The sequence below is a fragment of the Scyliorhinus canicula genome, chromosome 2, assembly GCF_902713615.1.
Source record: "Scyliorhinus canicula chromosome 2, sScyCan1.1, whole genome shotgun sequence".
Taxonomy (NCBI): Eukaryota; Metazoa; Chordata; class Chondrichthyes; order Carcharhiniformes; family Scyliorhinidae; genus Scyliorhinus; species Scyliorhinus canicula.
The window spans coordinates 104,646,442-104,664,131 of record NC_052147.1 but is presented as its reverse complement, the minus strand read 5'-3'; the positions used below and the strand labels follow the sequence as shown (position 1 = coordinate 104,664,131).

The window sequence follows — 17,690 nt, the reverse complement described above, 5'->3', positions numbered from 1 at the left end:
CTCCCCACCTTTGGGGGCCAGCCCCGCACCGGAGTGGTTGACACCAGAAGACTGGCGCACAAAACCGGCGCCCCCGGCAGCGGGGCTGGCCAAAAGGCTTTCGCCGGTCGGCGCATGCACCAGCAGTGACGTCAGCGGCAGCTGGCCGCTGTCGTCACTGCCAGCGCATGCGCAATGTGGGGTTCTCTTCCGCTTCCGCCATGGCGGAGGCCGTGGCGGCCGCGGAGGAAAATAGTGCACCCAGGGCACTGGCCCGGAGTCTGAGCGGGGGGCCCCGATCGCGGGCCAGGCCACCGTAGGGGCTCCCCCCGGGGAACCCCCCGGGGTTCGATCGCCCCCCGCCCCCCCCCCCAGGACCCCGGGGCCCGCACGCACCGCTGATCCCGCCGTGGTGGTACAAACTTCGGCGGCGGGAGAGGCCTCCCAGCGGCGGGACTTCGGCCCATCCGGGCCGGGGAATCACCGCAGGGGCCTCGTTGATCGGAGTGGCGAGATTCCTGCTGCCGCCACTTCTCGGGTGGCGGAAAATCTCTGCCATGGCGGGGGCGGGATTTTCGGCGGCCCCAGGCGATTCTCCGACCCTGCTGGGGGTTGGAGAATTTCGCCCGTGAAGCGATGGATGTTCAAAATATCTGATTGCGAAAATACTAAACGAAATAAGAGTCTGAGAAGTACTCTTTCAGAATCCTTAGAATGAAAGGATCATAGAATGCCCACAGTGCACAAGGAGCCCATTCAGTCCATCTAGTCTGCACAGAACCTCTGAAAGATCCGCCCACCCAGGCCCACACCTCAGCCCTATTCCCGTAACCCCACCTAACTGTAGGACATTGGGCGAAATTCTCCAACCCCCAGCAGGGTCGGAGAATCGCCTGGGGCTACCGAAAATCCCGCCCCCGCTGTGGCAGAGATTCTCCGCCACCCAAGAAGTGGCGGCGGCAGGAATCTCGCCACTCCGATTGGAGAGGCCCCTGCGGTGATTCTCCGGCCCGGATGGGCCGAAGTCCCACAGCTGGGAGACCTCTCCCGCCGCCGAGGTTTGAACCACCTCTGGAACGGCGGGATCAGCGGCGTGAGCGGGCCCTGGGATCCTGGGAGGGGGGCGGGGGACGATCGAACCCCGGGGGGTTCTCCCACGGTGGCCTTGCCCGCGATCGGGGCCCCCCGCTCAGACTCCGGGCCAGTGCCTTGGGTGCACTATTTTCCTCCGCGGCCACCACGGCCTCCGCCATGGCGGAAGCGGAAGAGAACCCCACATCGCGTATGCGCCGGCAGTGACATCAGCGGCCAGCTGCCGCTAACGTCACTGCCGGCGCATGCACCGACCAGCGAAAGCCTTTCAGCCAGCCCTGGGGGGCACCGGTTTTGTGCGCCAGTCTTCTGGTGCCAACCGCTCCGGCGCGGGGCTGGCCCCCAAAGGTGGGGAGAATTCCCCACCTTTGGGGAGGCCCGACCCCTGAGTGGTTGGCGCCACTCCCCTACGCCGGGACCCTCCGTCACGCCGGATAGGGGAGAATGCCGCCCATGCAGGGTAGCATGGTGGTTAGCATAAATGCTTCACAGCTCCAGGGTCCCAGGTTCGATTCCCGGCTGGGTCACTGTCTGTGTGGAGTCTGCACGTCCTCCCCCTGTGTGCGTGGGTTTCCTCCGGGTGCTCCGGTTTCCTCCCACAGTCCAAAGATGTGCGGGTTAGGTGGATTGGCCATGCTAAATTGCCCGTAGTGTCCTAATAAAAGTAAGGTTAAGGGGGGGGGGGTTGTTGGGTTACGGGTATAGGGTGGATGCGTGAGTTTGAGTAGGGTGATCATGGCTCGGCACAACATTGAGGGCCGAAGGGCCTGTTCTGTGCTGTACTGTTCTATGTTCTATGAAGGACAATTTAGATGGCTAATCCACCTAACGTGCACATCTTTGGACTGTGGGAGGAAACCGGAGCACCCGGAGGAAACCCACGCACACACGGGGAGAAAGTTCAGTTTCCACACAGACAGTGACCCAAGACTGGAATCGAACCTGTGCCGCTAGTGCTATGATGCAAAACACTATCTTCTTAAAACATTTCAGCTGGTGAGAATCTTTCACCTACAAATGTGTAATGAGCTTAAGTCGCGCTTGTAAAATAATTACCAAAATTAGAGATTCTGCCGGAGCTGAGGCATGCAGAGAAAAAAAATCTTTGTTATTTTGTTTCTCAAGTAAAGGGCTTAGTTTCCCACCCAAGGTTCTAGTTATAGAAGATTTCTAAAGCTATGAAGATTGAATTATTATCAGGAAACATTGAGAGGCAGTTTCTGCTAGTGAAGTGGTAGAAGGAAACAGTATTCTTACAATGTCATATTAGTGGTGGACAAAGAGTAATTGGACCCTCAGTGATTGAAAATAGCAATGCAGAGTAAAGCCTTGCATTGCTTAAACGACTCCTAATTCAAGTCGCTGGCTTCTATTAGTCATTGAGACTAGCACTCAAATGAGCAGCAGAGATGATTTCCAGCATACCGATATTTCCTCATCCGAACCTCATTATTCCCTTCCACGAAAACAGCAGGTCATTTATATTCCAGGCTGCACTTAAAGCATTTTGAAAAAATAACGTGAAACTATAAGCTGCTACAGTATCAGCTTGTTTTATTTGTGACGACATTGTTCAGCTGCATTTTCCACCTGGATGCTTGACCTGTCAGGAGATTTATTTTTCTCTGAAGCAGCTGGAAATTAGCTTCATATTTTATGGGAGAACAAGTTTCCTTAAGCAAGCAGCATATAAATAAATGTGCTTCCAGCAAGGAATAAATTGATGTCACAGGCCAAGCACCTGGTGCGCTGCAGATACACATGTTATTGGGCAGGGCAAAGCAAAGACAGTCAACGCAAATATTTTCAAAACTTTTTTTTTCAAAAGTGTGCCTTCTGCATCTTTGCATATTCCAAATAATGCCACATTTGGCTTACTTAAATGTTGCTTGACTGATTTGTAGTGCTTTTCCATGCAGAGAGCTGAATTAAGAATCGCGGATTTAAAATGTTGGGGATGCTGTCTGTCACACTAGTCCCACACTGCTACAGTACAATCTCCATTTGACAAATGTCGTAGAATCCCTACAGTGCAAGGACGGGCCACTGAGTGTGCACTAACCCTCTGAAAGAGCTTCCTACCGAGGCATACTCCCTCGCAACCCCATAACGGCACCAAACGTATGGATACAAAGAGGCAATTTAGCATGGCAAGTCCACCTCTTCGGACTGTGGGAGGGAGCCGGAGCATAGATTATAGATCTTAGAATTTACAGTGCAGAAGGAGGTCATTCAGCCCATCGAGTCTGCACCGGCCCTTACAAAGAGCACCCGACTCAAGCCCACGTATCTACCCTATCCCCGCAACCGAGCAACCCCCACTAAATCTTTTTTTTTTGGACACTAAGGGCAATTTAGCATGGCCAATCCAGCTAACCTGCACATCTTTGGACTGTGGAAGGAAACCGGAGCACCTGGAGGAAACCCACGCAGACACGGGGAATACGTGCAGACTCCTCACAGACAGTGACCCAGCCTGGAATTGAACCTGGGACCTTGGAGCTGTGAAGAAACTCTGCTAACCACTATGCTACCGTGCTGCCCAAAGCACCCGGAGGAATCCCAGGCACGGGGTGCACGTGTTAACTCCACAGTCACCCAAAGCCGGAATTGAACCCGGGTCCCTGACACTGTGAGGCCACCGCTTAATTTGAAAGCATCAAATTACATGGCTCCACTGGATGAGGTGACAAGAGTTGAGCTTCCAAACACAATTAGGCATGCACTATATGTTAGATTGCTGCTTTGGAACAATCAGTCCTCTCAAATTAGAATGGGAGTGGCTGTGTGGCAAAAAACTGAAACTCCACCTGCGTGGAGTCCCTAGAACTCAAAACCAACAAGGACTTCTATCTTTGATGGAGCAAAATGGGAGCTAGGATTTTCAAACACAAAATTGTTCCTGGGATGTGGGAAAAGCTGTGAAGGTTGGACTTGTTGCCCATCCTCATTGACCTGTGAAGGAGGTGGTGGGCCTTCTTTTTCATGGACCACTGTGATAAGGATACTATCAAAATGTTCGGGAAGCATTGCCACAATTGTAACTCACAATGAAGGAATGTGGTGTACATCTAAGTCAAGAAGTTGTGTGCAAGTGATGGTGACCCTATGACATTGCTGCTGTTATCTTTTGAGGTAGAGGTTGTAGGGCTGGGTCCTGCTGTTAAAGTTAGCTTGCAGAGTTGCTCTCAGTGCTGTTGTTGTGAACAAAGCTAAGAATTGTACACAGGAGATGATGGCTACCCCCTTGAGCCTATTCTGCCTTTTAGTAGGGCCAACACTGACCTGCACCTCAAATTCATTTACCTGTCTTTGGTTCAAAACTCTTGATACCCTTACATTTGTTTATTTAACAAATGCAAAGTCCCCACAGCAAGCAGTTTCTCCCGGTCCTGCTGTGTTGAGTGCGTATAGGCCTCCTCTGTGTCTGTGGATGGGACATTTTCGACGATGTGGTGCAGTTTTCTCTTTCCGACAGGCTGATAGGGGGCTGACGCATAATGCTTTATCTGCTGAGGTTGGCCAAGCAGGGGCCATGGCCGGTTCTGAACCTGCTAAAGATGCGCCACTTAGAGGCTGGTTTAGTACACGGCTAAATCGCTGGCTTTGAAAGCAGACCAAGGCAGGCCAGCAGCACGGTTCAATTCCCGTACCAGCCTCCCCGAAAAGGCGCCGGAATGTGGTGACTCGGGGCTTTTCACGGTAACTTCATTTGAAGCCTACTTGTGACAAGAAGCGATTTTAATTTCGTTCATTTCACTCTTTCCTTGGAAGGTTGAAACTAGGCAGCTGTTAGGTTGAGTTTGAGACCAGCTACTTGTTTGTCCAGTCCAATGATTCCCATTCATTTATCCAGGTGGAATTAGTGTTGAAGTCCTGTGTGGGAGGGTTTTTCCAGATTCGCTTTCTTGATTTGAGTTGTACCTTGGGTGGGCTGAATAGATCCACTTGAAGAGGCTGTTGCAAACTTTTTCTATCATTACCCTTACATTAAAAATACCGTACAATTATCTGTCAATCCTGGTTGTAAAACTTCAGTTGATGTAGCATCTGCAACATTTTTGCGGTGGGAGTGGTGAGAATTCTAGATGTACCCTGCCCTTTGTAAAATTATCAGCGCACAAGCCAACTCCCGATCCTGTGAGGGAAGGTGTTGCAGAATGGTGAAGCTGATTGGTGAAGGATGCCATCCAGCAGTGTCCAGGGGCTGATTATCCATCGACAACACAACCACCTTCTTGGTGCATTCAATGGAACGGAAAGTAATTTTACATCAAGTGTAGGTCTAATTTTCAGCTGTTGCAAGATGAACACAAACCTACTGAGAAACCAATTATCCAGGTTAGAACAGGCGAGATCGCACTTTAACATCTCATCCAAAAGCTTGACACCTTGCAGCATTCCCTCAGTACTCTACTGGAGCTTCAGTTAGGATTTTGTGCTCAAATGCCTCCATGGCATTAGCTATTTCTCCAGGCTTTCTTGCAGTGTGTTCGATGACATGCTGTCTAATGTTACACAATGAGTGTCCATCCTGTGTGGTAAACACCACTGCCCATTGAGCTACATAATTGTACCTTCTACGATCAGAAAGTCAGACTTGTGATGGAGGGGGGAGAAAGGTTGGTGTGCTGTGGAGGAGAAGGTTTTTTCCAGCTCTGGGATGGCAATTCAGAGGGAGTGGTGAGAAGCAGATTTGACCTTGGGTTCCATTACAGCTCTGATTCCTCCAAGCAACAGCATCACCTGCCATGGAGTTCAACCTCAAAGGATATACAACCATAATAGATAAGCCTGTTTCGGCATGATGGAGCCAAGAGTAAAAAGCAAGTGGTATGGGAAGTAGGTGTTACATTTACAAAATTGTGTGCTACATGCAAGACTTTGGGTTTCTGGTGGATCATATATTCTGCCACCCTTGCTTATTTAGTAACAGTCATTGCACTGAAAAAGTAATTTGAAAGTTAAGTGTTTCAGTGACATGACAAAGTGCACTATAAATGCAAATACTTACATTTTTCCAGCATATTATCAAAAGCTTATAATGAAAATAAAATATTCGTCTTGTCATATTCTCGAAATGAAGTGTGACAACCAACTCAATAAAAAGAAAAACCTGAATGTATGTAGCACCTTCCATAACCACCGGATGCCTCAAAGTGTTTTACAGAGATACTTTTGAAGTGGGGGCATGGTCTTTGTTGCAATGTAGGAAACGCAGCTGAACATTTTGCTCTCAGCAATGTAATGATGGTCAGATGATTTGTTGCATGATGTTGATTGAGGGAAAGATATTGTCCAGGACACTCTTCATCGAATCAGTATGAGATATTTTACATATTCCCCTTCCCCAAACAGGCAGATTGTTTTAATGTGTCTTCCAAAAGAGCGCATCTCCAACAAAGCAGTGCACCTTCAGTGCTGCACTGGAGTGTTAAGATTGAATTTGGTGCCCTAGGGTGAGACTTCAACCCAGAAGCTTGTAATTTACAGGTGAGCATGCCACCAACTGAGGCATGGCTGGCACAACAGAACAATACATACATAATGGAAAGGCTTGAAAAACACACCACGTTCTCTGGATCTCTGCAGGATGAAGTTTAAACTGCACCCCCCTCATTCCCGTGCGTTATTGTTAGTGGGTGAGTTCCATACTGTCTAAGCCTTCAAAATGTAATCGCCAAACAATTTTTTTTCCCCAAAGAAGCTGATTCAAAAAATTGCAACAACTTAAAAAATACATTAAAATGTTTGAATGGTGGGCAAAATCCAACAGAAATCATTCGAAATCCACTCTACTGACCAGGTCATAGATTTTATTACCTCAAGGAGATCATCGAATCCATAGAATCCCTACAGTGCAGAAGGAGGCCATTCGGCTTATCAGGTCTGCACTGACCTTCCGAAAGAGAACCTTACCTACCTTATCCCCACAGCCCCATAAATCCAGTTTACCTTATTTTATTCGTTCATGGGATGTGGGATCTGGGCCAACATTTATTGCCCATCCCTGAGGGCATTTTAGAGTCAATCACATTGCTGTGAATCTGGAATCACATGTAGGCCAAACCAGGTAAGGACGACAGACTTCCTTCCCTAAAGGACATCTTTGGACATTAAAGGGCAATTTATCATGGCCAATCCACCTAACCTGCACATCTTTGGGCTATGGGAGGAAACCGGAGCAACCAGAGGAAACCCACGCAGACACGGGGAGAACATGCAAACTCCACACAGACAGTCACCCGAGGTTGGAATCGAACCCGATCCCTGGTGCTGAGAGGAAGCAATGCCTCCGAGTCGCCTTGAATACCTGACACTATGACGTATGAATTTCTCCTAGCCCAGCGCTAAACACAACAGCTCACTCAGTAATCTGTAATGTTCAGGAATGAAGAAAAAAATCTTTTTTTTAGTGAACTATTGTTTCATAGTCGAAGGGTCTGGTAGATTAAAGATTAATGTGGGACTGAGAGTACAGTACTCCCCACACAGTAATATAAGAAGAAACCTGACTCTGACTCAGGGTCAGTCTGGTAGATGGATAGAGTTGGGTTAAGTTTTGACAAAGAGTCATTCAGACTCGAAACGTTAGCTCCCTTTTCTCTGCACAATGCTGTCAGACCTGCTGAGATTGTCCAGCATGTTCTGTTTATGTTTCCGGTATCCACAGTAATTTGTTTTTATCAGTTGGGTTAAGACCTAGAAAGGGATTAGCTCCATACCTGTATCTTCTATTGTAAATATGAGTTGTTAATGAACTCTTATTGTAAACATACTCCAGACTGGAAGCCTACTTTATGGTGTCCAAAGCACGGTTCCTCAAATTGGGAGCTAGGAGACTAACTGTGGGAATAAAAGGAATACTACCTGATTTGTGGAATGGTGTTCCCAGGAATATGCACCAAGGGCTCAAATTTACATATGTGTCGGTGATTTGGATGAAGGAACAGAAAGAACAGAACTTAAGTTCGGAGAAACAGCAAGTTGTGCAGATGGGAGCAGGCGATTACCAAAAGACCTAAACAATGAAGCTAAGAGGTATGGGATCATCTATTGTTGGACAGGAAGTGCAAAATTGCTGTTCTGTATTTGACCAAAGCAGCTGCCCTATTACTGGTTCAATGATATTAGGGAGGGTGTTGTTGAGCCACATAGATCAAATAGATTGCAGGTGTGAAGCCAAGTTTGTGCTGAGTTAACTAAGTTTGTAGACTTGGCATAGGAACAATTCAATTGAGTTCCAAGCTCCTCAGTTAAGGAGAAAAACATTCAACGTGGCTCATGCTGTGGTCCATTATCTAACCCCTTTTGGAAAGTGGGTATGTGTAGATGTTGGACAAGTGCAGAAATATTCTGCTGTGTGATGCTGACATCCACTACCGAGCCACACACATGAATGGCTACTTAGAGGAGATAGCAGAGGGCCCATGGAAGCACAGTCCTGCAATGTAGAATTCTCCTGGAGTGTGAAGGAGGTGGTGGTGTGGTGCTTAGGGGGGAATTTGATTAAGAAAACAGGCAAGAAAAAATATTGGCAATTAGAATAGTTTATTCAGTATGAAGGTTGATGTTGATGTGTTGTGCGAAACCTTGCCCTCTCCTTGATGGAGCATTAAAAGAATTGTTTGGCTTATTTAGTTTCTTTGCACACTCGTTCATTAGTTTTAAAAAGTAATAAAGTGAATATGTTTGATTGGAAGGATCGGTGGCCGGTCATGTGATGCAATCTCCAGGTATATGCCCAAGCAGAGTCAGCAACCCACCTAAACCCACCATTAAAATTCAGTGAGAATATTTGCAATAGGTACATGGGGGTGGTAGAGTTTTCTCCCAAGCTAACAGACCCTGTGTTGAAATCCCACCTACCAGCCTGCCCCAGCCCTAGAGATCTTTGTATGTGTCAATCCCAGAGTTTCTTGACCACCAGCTCTGCAGAGAGGCTAGGAATTTGCTCCACAGGACGTGCAGCCCTTTCCAGCCAAAATTGGTCATTTTATGGGAATAAAACCCAATTTTGTAATTACCATTGGGAAACTGCTATTATGGAGCTCTCTCCCACCTGGAATGACACATAAGTACATCGCATCTTGCAGGAATACTTCACATTGGAAAAGGGTGTATGTGTGTTTGATGGGGAGGGGGAGGGTGGGGGGCTGGGATGTGTTGAAACAGCTCCTGCAGGAACTGTTGGCCCCTCCTGGCCTGTACGTCAGCAGCACTTACTACCCAGATTTCAGGAGTTTAGCAGGGCCTAGAAGCAGCTTGTATCATCTCTCCTTTCCCAAGTAAAGATCATAATGCAATATCCTAGAAGTGGGGGAGAATAATTAACACGGGCAAGAAAAAAACATAAGGGGCGGGAATCTCCGACCCCCCGCCCCCCCCCCCCTCCCCCCCCATCGAGTGGGAGAATCGCTGGGGGTCGGCGCGATTCCCGCCCCCGCCATCCTCCCAATTCTCCCGTCCCCCAAAAGCCGGCCCGGCGTGAGTCGCGCCGCCCACCTCGGAGGATGGCGGGGTCCGGCGCGACTCAATGGGCACCGGTGCCGCCCGAATTCTCCGGCCTGCGATGGGCTGGAGTCCCGCCTGTCTGTAGCCAGTCCCGCCGGCCTAAATTAGAGTAGGTCCCTTACCAACGGGTCCTGGCGGTGCGGGCGGGCTCTGGGGTTCCTGGGGGGATCTGGCCCCGGGAGGTGCCCTGGCCCGCGGTTGGGGCTCACCGATCCACGGGGGGGCCTGTGCCGTGGGGGCACTCTATTGTTCTGCACCGGAGGCCGTGGTCCTCCGCCATTCCCGGTGCGGAAGCAATTCCCTCTGAGCATGCGCGGGGATGATGCCAGCACGCGCTGGTGCTCCCGCGCATGTGCCGACTCGTGCCGGCCGGCAGAGGCCCTGCGGTGCCGGTTGGCATGCCGCCAAGCCCCTATCCCGCCGGCCGCCGGGGCGCCAACCACTCCGGGGCAGGGCTAGTCCCTGGATAACTCCGCACCTTTGGGGCGGCCTGACGCCAGAGTGGTTCACGCCACTCCGTCCCTCCAGGACCCCCCGCCCCGCCGGGTACAGGAGAATCCCGCCCAAGATTTTTAAAAATCAGTCATTAGTAACATGCATTAATGTGTGCTACCACTCCTTACATATTGTCTTGTAACATCTGTTTCTATTAAACCTTTGATCTTAGAATCCCTGTAGTTAGAAGAAGGCCATACACCCATCGAGTCTGCACCGACCCTTTGAAAGAGGACTCTACCCATGTCCACTCACCCGTTCGTCCCGCCTTACCCCTGTAATCCCATAACCTAACCTGTGCATCCATGGACACTTAGGGCAATTTTGCATGGCCAGTTTACCTACACTGCACACCTTTGGACTGTGGGACGAAACCGGAGCACCCGGAGGAAACCCACACAGACACGGGAAGAATGCACAAACGCCACACAGTCACTCAAGGTCGGTATTGAACCTGGGTCCCTGGCTATGTGAGGCAGCAGTGCTAACCACTGCTGCCACCGTGCCACCCATGAAGACCATTATTTGCCATGACTCAGTTAAGGAAGAGCATTCTTTACTGGCATCACCCTAATAAGATTTGAAATTGTCGCCTTATTTAACGGTTATTAACGGTGCATTTGAAGTATGTTATTAACAAACAATGCCAAGCTGTTGAATAATTAATTTAGACTGAATCAGGTTTTGAGCAGGTTAGAATTTGGCAGCCTCCAACTCACAATGGCTTTAAAATGTAAGAAGTCTTACAACACCAGGTTAAAGTCCAACAGGTTTGTTTCGAATCACTAGCTTTCTGAGCACAGCTCCTTCCTCAGATGAACTGTGCTCACCCCAGTCCAATGCCGGCACCTCCATATCATTTCAAATGTATGTCTGTGAGTGGAGGCAGACTCCAAATGAGGGCTGGAGATTTCAGAACACTTTGCTTTATCCAGTGTATAGATAGTAAGCAATTTGAAATGTAAGACAAGAGGATTTTGTAAGTGCTTGTCATGCTGAGGATTTACATTCTCGGTAGCTCTCCTTATCTTGCTTGTTCTGGTAAGGTCATTAATCCTAACCTGGCACTGTGTTGTTGAGTAGTTGGCATTGATAGCTCTGGTCCGTTGCTACTGCTGAGCACATTTCTGCCAATCTGTGTAAACTTCAAACAATGCATTTACATATGTTTGACTGTGAGCCAGGATGATCTTTCCACCCTTTCCTCTCCCCACCTCCTCCAGATCTTGCTGGCTTCTCACCTGGCCGCTTGTTTCAGGGGGAGGGTGGGGTGTGGAAGGAGTTTCTGTTGCTGCATCGCTGGAGCCTTGTGCCTGGACAGATTACTCTCACCCCGTGTGTTTTACTCCCTCGGTGCTCCAAGTCAAAAGCTGGTGTTTCTGTGCTAAGAACGGATAACCTCATCAAAGCCAACGTCTAGCCAATGCCATTCACCTGGTGCCTGGATTGCTATAAGAAGAAAGAGACAGCAGCCTGTATCCTGGTTCCTGTGGACTGAATGGCAGTATATGGGGACAGTCTAAACTGCCCTCCATCCCCGCCAGAGCTGCAGTTGCTATTTCTGTGGTGTCGGAGTCACTGACTGGTGCCAGGTTATTTCTAAAATGCAGAAATATCCCAGGTTCCAGTCGAGCTGCCACAAAATGGGCTGGATTTTCCGATTTGGAGACTATGTCCCCACGCCGGCATGGGAACGGCAGGAAAACTGGTGCAAAAGGACCACCAAATCCCTGTTTTGCTGGGGGTTAGCAGGGAGGCAGCATAGAGCACCCGGCTCCAGCTTCTGATATGGGCACGAAAATTGCCGGGTCCATGGCCGTGCTTCATGGCGGATGCCGCTCGCTGACCCTGCCCGCAAAATAGTCCCCCACTTCGGCCGGCTTGTGTGCCCCGGACCACCCCACCACAGTGCCCCCCAGCCCTGAATATGTCCACTCCTGCCACGGATCAGCCCTCCCCAGACTGTGGCGGCGCTGGGCTGGGTCCACATCCGTCGCGCTGAGTTCCCAACGGGTGAGACCACACGTGCCCCAAGCCGTCGGGAACTCGGCCGGTCGGTGGCGAAGCATCGGGGAGCGGGCCTCAGGCAATGGCCTGAGGCCGTGGAGCAGCTTACTCGCAGTGGGGGGGGGGGGGGGGGAGGGGAGGAGAATCGTGGAAGCGCTCCTACCCCGATTCTGTTGGGAATTTGGATTCTCCGGCCTGTCATCGAACGCGATTTTGGCGTCGGCGACCAGAGAATCCAGCCCAATATCTTGGATCTTGCATTTTCCAGAGGTTGCTCGGAGGGCTGATGACTTCAGAATCAGTCAGTTGCTGTAGATCCTCAGAGGCAGATGTCAGAGCTTCCATGTCGGTATTTTATTCCTTGAATCATCCTATTTGGCAAGTACCCATGGGTTTGAGGTCCATGACTCTACTGTGAAGCTAACACTTGCCACTCTCTTGTTAATCAAGCAGTGCCATATCCTCTGTTGTGGGTAATTAAGGGGAGTAATAGTGATGAAGGTATAAGGATGAGGAGAAGGTTGTTTAGTGAAGTGTGCTGGAGTGAGTGTTGGACAGTGCACGGTAATGGGAGAGACCAGCATTGAGAGTACCCTTGGTTTTGCAGCATTTGCTGCTTTTATTTCAGGTTTCCAAGTTGACATTAAAGTGTAAAGTGACTGCTGCAGTTCCAACATTACAACAGATTCTCCTCTTCCGAAAGAGTTCATTAGGTCGTGAAAGGCAACATATAAATGGAAGACTTTTTTTGAAACTATTTGGGAAGTTTGACTCCGCCAGATATTGCTCTGATGCCCAGCGCAAAAAATCATTTGACCACGGCAGTCAGAGTTGGCTGGGGTGGGTCCCAGCTTGCAATGGGGTTGGTGTTGGTGAGCGGGCCTTCACCTCGACACTGCCATGTGCATCGGGATGATGGCCGCCATTGAGAATGTTGTTGTAGAGAAGGATCGCTTCTCCATGGGGCGGGTCTTTGCAGCTCACTCTGAAGAATCATGAGGTATCCTTTTTATTTATTTTATTTATTCTATCGTGGGACGTGGGCGTCGCTGGCAAGGTCGGTATTTGTTACGCATCCCTAATTACCCTTGTCTTAGCTTACGAGGCCATTTCAGGGGTCAGTTAAGAAACAACCAGATTACTGTGGATCTGGACCATGTCCTTTCGTGAAGCTTCTTACGTGAATCAACAACAGTTTGTTGGTCGCTATTACTGAAATGAACTTTTAATTCTGGATTTTAGTTGAATTTAAATTCCACCAGCTGCCATGGTGAGATTTGAACCCATGTCCCCAGATAATTAGCCTGGCCATGGGATCATTAGTCCAGTGACATTACCATGACACTACCACCTCCCTCAAGTTGTAAATAATAAAGTTGCGAGTGATGCAACGATGATCAGAAAGAATTTTCTCATCTTACCTCAACAAATCATGTTAGGTCATTGAATGTTTTTCTTACATTGCAGCCACGCTCTTGGGCAATACGATGAGCATTGACATTTTCAGCAATCTTGCGGCATTTCTGTTTCTGCCGTTTGTTTCATTGGTATTTCCTAATCACTTGTTCCACAACTATGTTGTGTTTTGTATGAAATCATGGTATATGTTTCACGGTTATTGGGAACTAGAGCACAGTGTAGGACACACAACCAAACTTTCTAACTTGACATTGCTTCACTGCGGATAGGGGAAGAATCTGGCAGAAAGCATTCAAAATCAAGGTCCTTCACTACAGGGCAGAATTTGTCTAGACATCTCTGAGGTTACTCTTGTCCTTACATGTAGAGGCAGAAACTGATTGAACAACTTCCCTCACCCATAAATTGAAGGATCAAATTAGGATCTAGCAGCAGGCCACATGTCTGAGCTCTGGGTCACTGATAGAGCAAAGATATGGGGCTGGATTCTCCGCCGTTGGGATGCTCCGCTTTGGTGGCAGCCCGGGAGTTTCCCGACAGCGTGGGGCTGCCCTACAATGGGAAACTCCATTGACCAGCCGGTGAAACTGAGCATACCACCGGCATGCTGAACCAGAAATCTGGAGAGGTGGGTTGGAGAATCCAGCCCACCACGTGCCAACACAAAGCAGTCCAAGTTTAGAAATATTGAGCTTATTGAGCTTTGACTAAGAGTCGTCCAGACTCAAAAGTCCATTCTTTCTCCACAGATGCTGATGACCTGCTGAGATTGTCCAGCATTTCCTGGAGGGATTCTCCGTTTAGGAGTTGTGTTGCCATCAGGACTGAGTTGGGTGCAATTCGTGTTCCCATTGGGGCGCTATTTGGAAAGTGAATCAGGATATGCAAATGGGCCAGCAATTTGCCGGTGCTCATTTTGAGCAATTTCTGGCCCAGTGGGCATTCTAACCACTGGGGCTGGAGTTAGAACTAAAGAAACTGGCAGCTGTTTCTTTGGTCTTTTGTTCTTCTTTGTTCTTCTGGTAAGCGCTCCACTTACCACACACTCACTGCAGCCATGAAGATGGCTCACAGAAGACCTTCCCCCTAAGGTCAGGCATCTGAGGTGGACCCACAACTCCATGCCTGTGAGGAGAGGAAAGGCACCCTCTTCCCAAGGGTATGCCGCAGACTCAAGCCTGACCGCCTGAACGCCACCTGGGAAGTGGCGGCAGAGGCAGTCAGCTGTGCCAGCCTCACCAGGAGGAGACAGCTGGTGATCCAGGAGGGTGGGGGTCGTTGGTGATGCCTCTGCTCTGAGAGGGGCAGAGAAGCAATGAGGGCTGCAAAGGCCACAGTGCAGGTGTTCTCTGGTTGCAGCTTATTCCCCGCTTTCTATGCAGTGGGGCAGCACGTCTGAGGAGCACTAACACGCGTTAGGTCCCTGATTGAGCTTGGCCACACCATCCCCTTGCTGAAACAGCTAGAGTATGAAGGTGTCCAAAGGGTGGCCTGGATGGGCGCCCAGATGACCAGAGGCTCCATGAGCATTGAAAGGACCATCCTGATTCCATGGGGGACATCCCGAATCCATGGACTTGGCACCAAGTCACTGTCTGCTACTGACCCAGGCCCGGGCTCCATGGACTTGGCACCAAGTTGCTCTCTGCTACTGCCCCATGCCCGGGCAGCCACCATCCTCCCCCCCCCCCCCCCCCCCCCCCCCCAACCCCCAGCCCCCCATCAAGCCCGACAATTTTCAAGGCTTCTCAACTGTTTTTTTACGCTCCCATTTCACCTGCGCATTCATGGCGCCCAGGCCCTGCCTTTCAATACGCGCCCACAAGACCTCCGCCTAAGAGAGACGGAGCATCGTGCAGGGCTGGAGCATTTGTCCAAGCCGCCAATGAGATGTAAATCCATATACACCACATCAACTGCTTTACCCTCGTCCACCTGTTTGGTCACCTTCTCAAAGAACTCAATAAGGTTTGTGAGGCACGACCTACTCTTCACAAAACCATGTTGACTATCCCTAATCAAATTATTCCTTTCTAGATGATTATAAATCCTATCTCTTATAAACCTTTCCAAGACTTTGCCCACAACAGAAGTAAGGCTCACTGATCTATAGTTACCGGGGTTGTCTCTACTCCCCTTCTTGAACAAGGGGACAACATTTGCTATCCTCCAGTCTTCTGGCACTATTCCTGTAGACAATGACAACATAAAGATCAAAGCCAAAGGCTCAGCAATCTCTTCCCTAGCTTCCCAGAGAAATTCCATCCGGCCCATTCCTTCTTTATTTTCACACTTTCCAGAATCGCTAACGCCTCCTCCTTATGAACCTCAAGCCCTTCTAGTCTAGTTGCCTGTATCTCAGTATTCTCCTCGAAAACATTGTCTTTTTCCTGTGTGAATACTGATGAAAAATATTCATTTAGCACCTCCCCTATCTCCTCGGACTCTACGCACAACTTCCCACGACTGTCCTTGACTGGCCCTACTCTTAACCAAGTCATTCTTTTATTCCTGACATAGCTTTAGGGTTATCCTTGATCCTACCTGCCAAAGACTTCTCATGTCCCCTCCTGGCTCTTCTTAGCTCTCTCTTTAAGTCCTTCCTAGCTAACTTGTAACTCTCAAGCACCCTAACTGAACCGTCACGTCTCATCTTTACATAAGCCTCCTTCTTCCTCTTGACAAGTAATTCAACTATTTTAGTAAACCACGGTTCCCTCGCTCGACCACTTCCTCCCTGCCTGACAGGTACATACTTATCAAGGACACACAGTAGCTGTTTCTTGAACAAGCTCCACATTTCAATTGTGCCCATCCCCTGCAGTTTCCTTCCCCATCCTATGCATCCTAAGTCTTGCCTCATCGCACCATAATTGCCTTCCCCCAGCTATAACTCTTCCCCTGCGGTATATACCTATCCCTTCCCATCGCAAAATTAAACGTAACTGAATTGTGGTCACTATCACAAAGTGCTCACCTACCTCCAAATCTAACACCTGTCCTGGTTCATTACCCAGTACCAAATCCAATGTGGCCTCGCCTCTTATTGGCCTATCTACATACTGTGTCAGGAAACCCTCTTGCACACATTGGACAAAAACGGACCGATCTAAAGTAATCAAACTATCGCGTTTCCAGTCAATATTTGGAAAGTTAAAGTCCCCCATAACACCTACCCTGTTACTTTCGCTCCTATCCGGAGTCATCTTTGCAAACCTTTCCCCTACCTCTCTGAAACTTTTCGGAGGCCTATAGAAAACTCCCAACAGGGTGACCTCTCCGTTCCTGTTTCTAACCTCAGCCCATACTACCTCAGTAAACGAGTCCTCATCAAACGTCCTTTCTGCCACCGTAATACTGTCGTTGACTAACAATGCCACCCCTCCCCCTCTTTTACCACCTTCCCTGAGCTTACTGAAATATCTAAACCCCGGAACCTGCAACAACCATTCCTGTCCTTGCACTATCCATGTCTCAGAATTGGCCAGAACATCGAAGTCCCAGGTACCAACCCATGCTGCAAGTTCACCCACCTTATTCCTGTAATTTTCTTTGTTCTTTACGTAGACCTTGGAAAATAGGCAACAGGTTTAAATAAAGGATCTGGATTGGCGCAGGCTGGGAGGGCCGAAGGGCCTGTTCCTGTGCTGTAATTTTCTTTGTTCTTGTTCTTTATTCCGGATGCTCCTGGCGTTGAAGTAGACACACTTTAAGCCACCTTCCTGCCTGCCGGTACACTACTGCACCTTGAAACCTGACTCATGACCTCACTACTCTCAACCTTCTGTATACTGGAGCTACAATTCAGGTTCTCATCCCCCTGCTGAATTAGTTTAAACCCTCCCGAAGAGCATTAGCAAATCCCCCCCCCCCCCAGGATATTGGTACCCTTCTGGTCCAGGTGTGGACCATCCCGCTTGTAGAGGTCCCACCTACCCCAGAATGAGCCCCGATTATCCAGGAATCTGCACCATCCCTGTAGCCACGTGTTCAACTGCTCGCTCTCCCTATTCCTTGTCTCGCTAGCACGTGGCACAGGTAACAACCCAGAGATAATAACTCTGTTTGTTCTAGCTCTACGTTTCCACCCTAGGTCCCTGAATTCCTGCCTTACATCCCCATCCCTTTTTCTACCTATGTCGTTGGTGTTGAGATTCAGATCTATGGGGTCCATGCAGGTCGTT

The 17,690-nt window shown here is 49.3% G+C and overlaps 1 protein-coding gene across 3 annotated transcripts in view; it reads left to right on the top strand.

Moving 5' to 3' along the window:
- The window catches only part of rgs6 (regulator of G protein signaling 6), an 823,132-nt gene that overhangs the window by 597,849 nt on the left and 207,593 nt on the right, over nt 1–17,690 (top strand). The gene's annotated exons all lie outside the window — the stretch shown is intronic.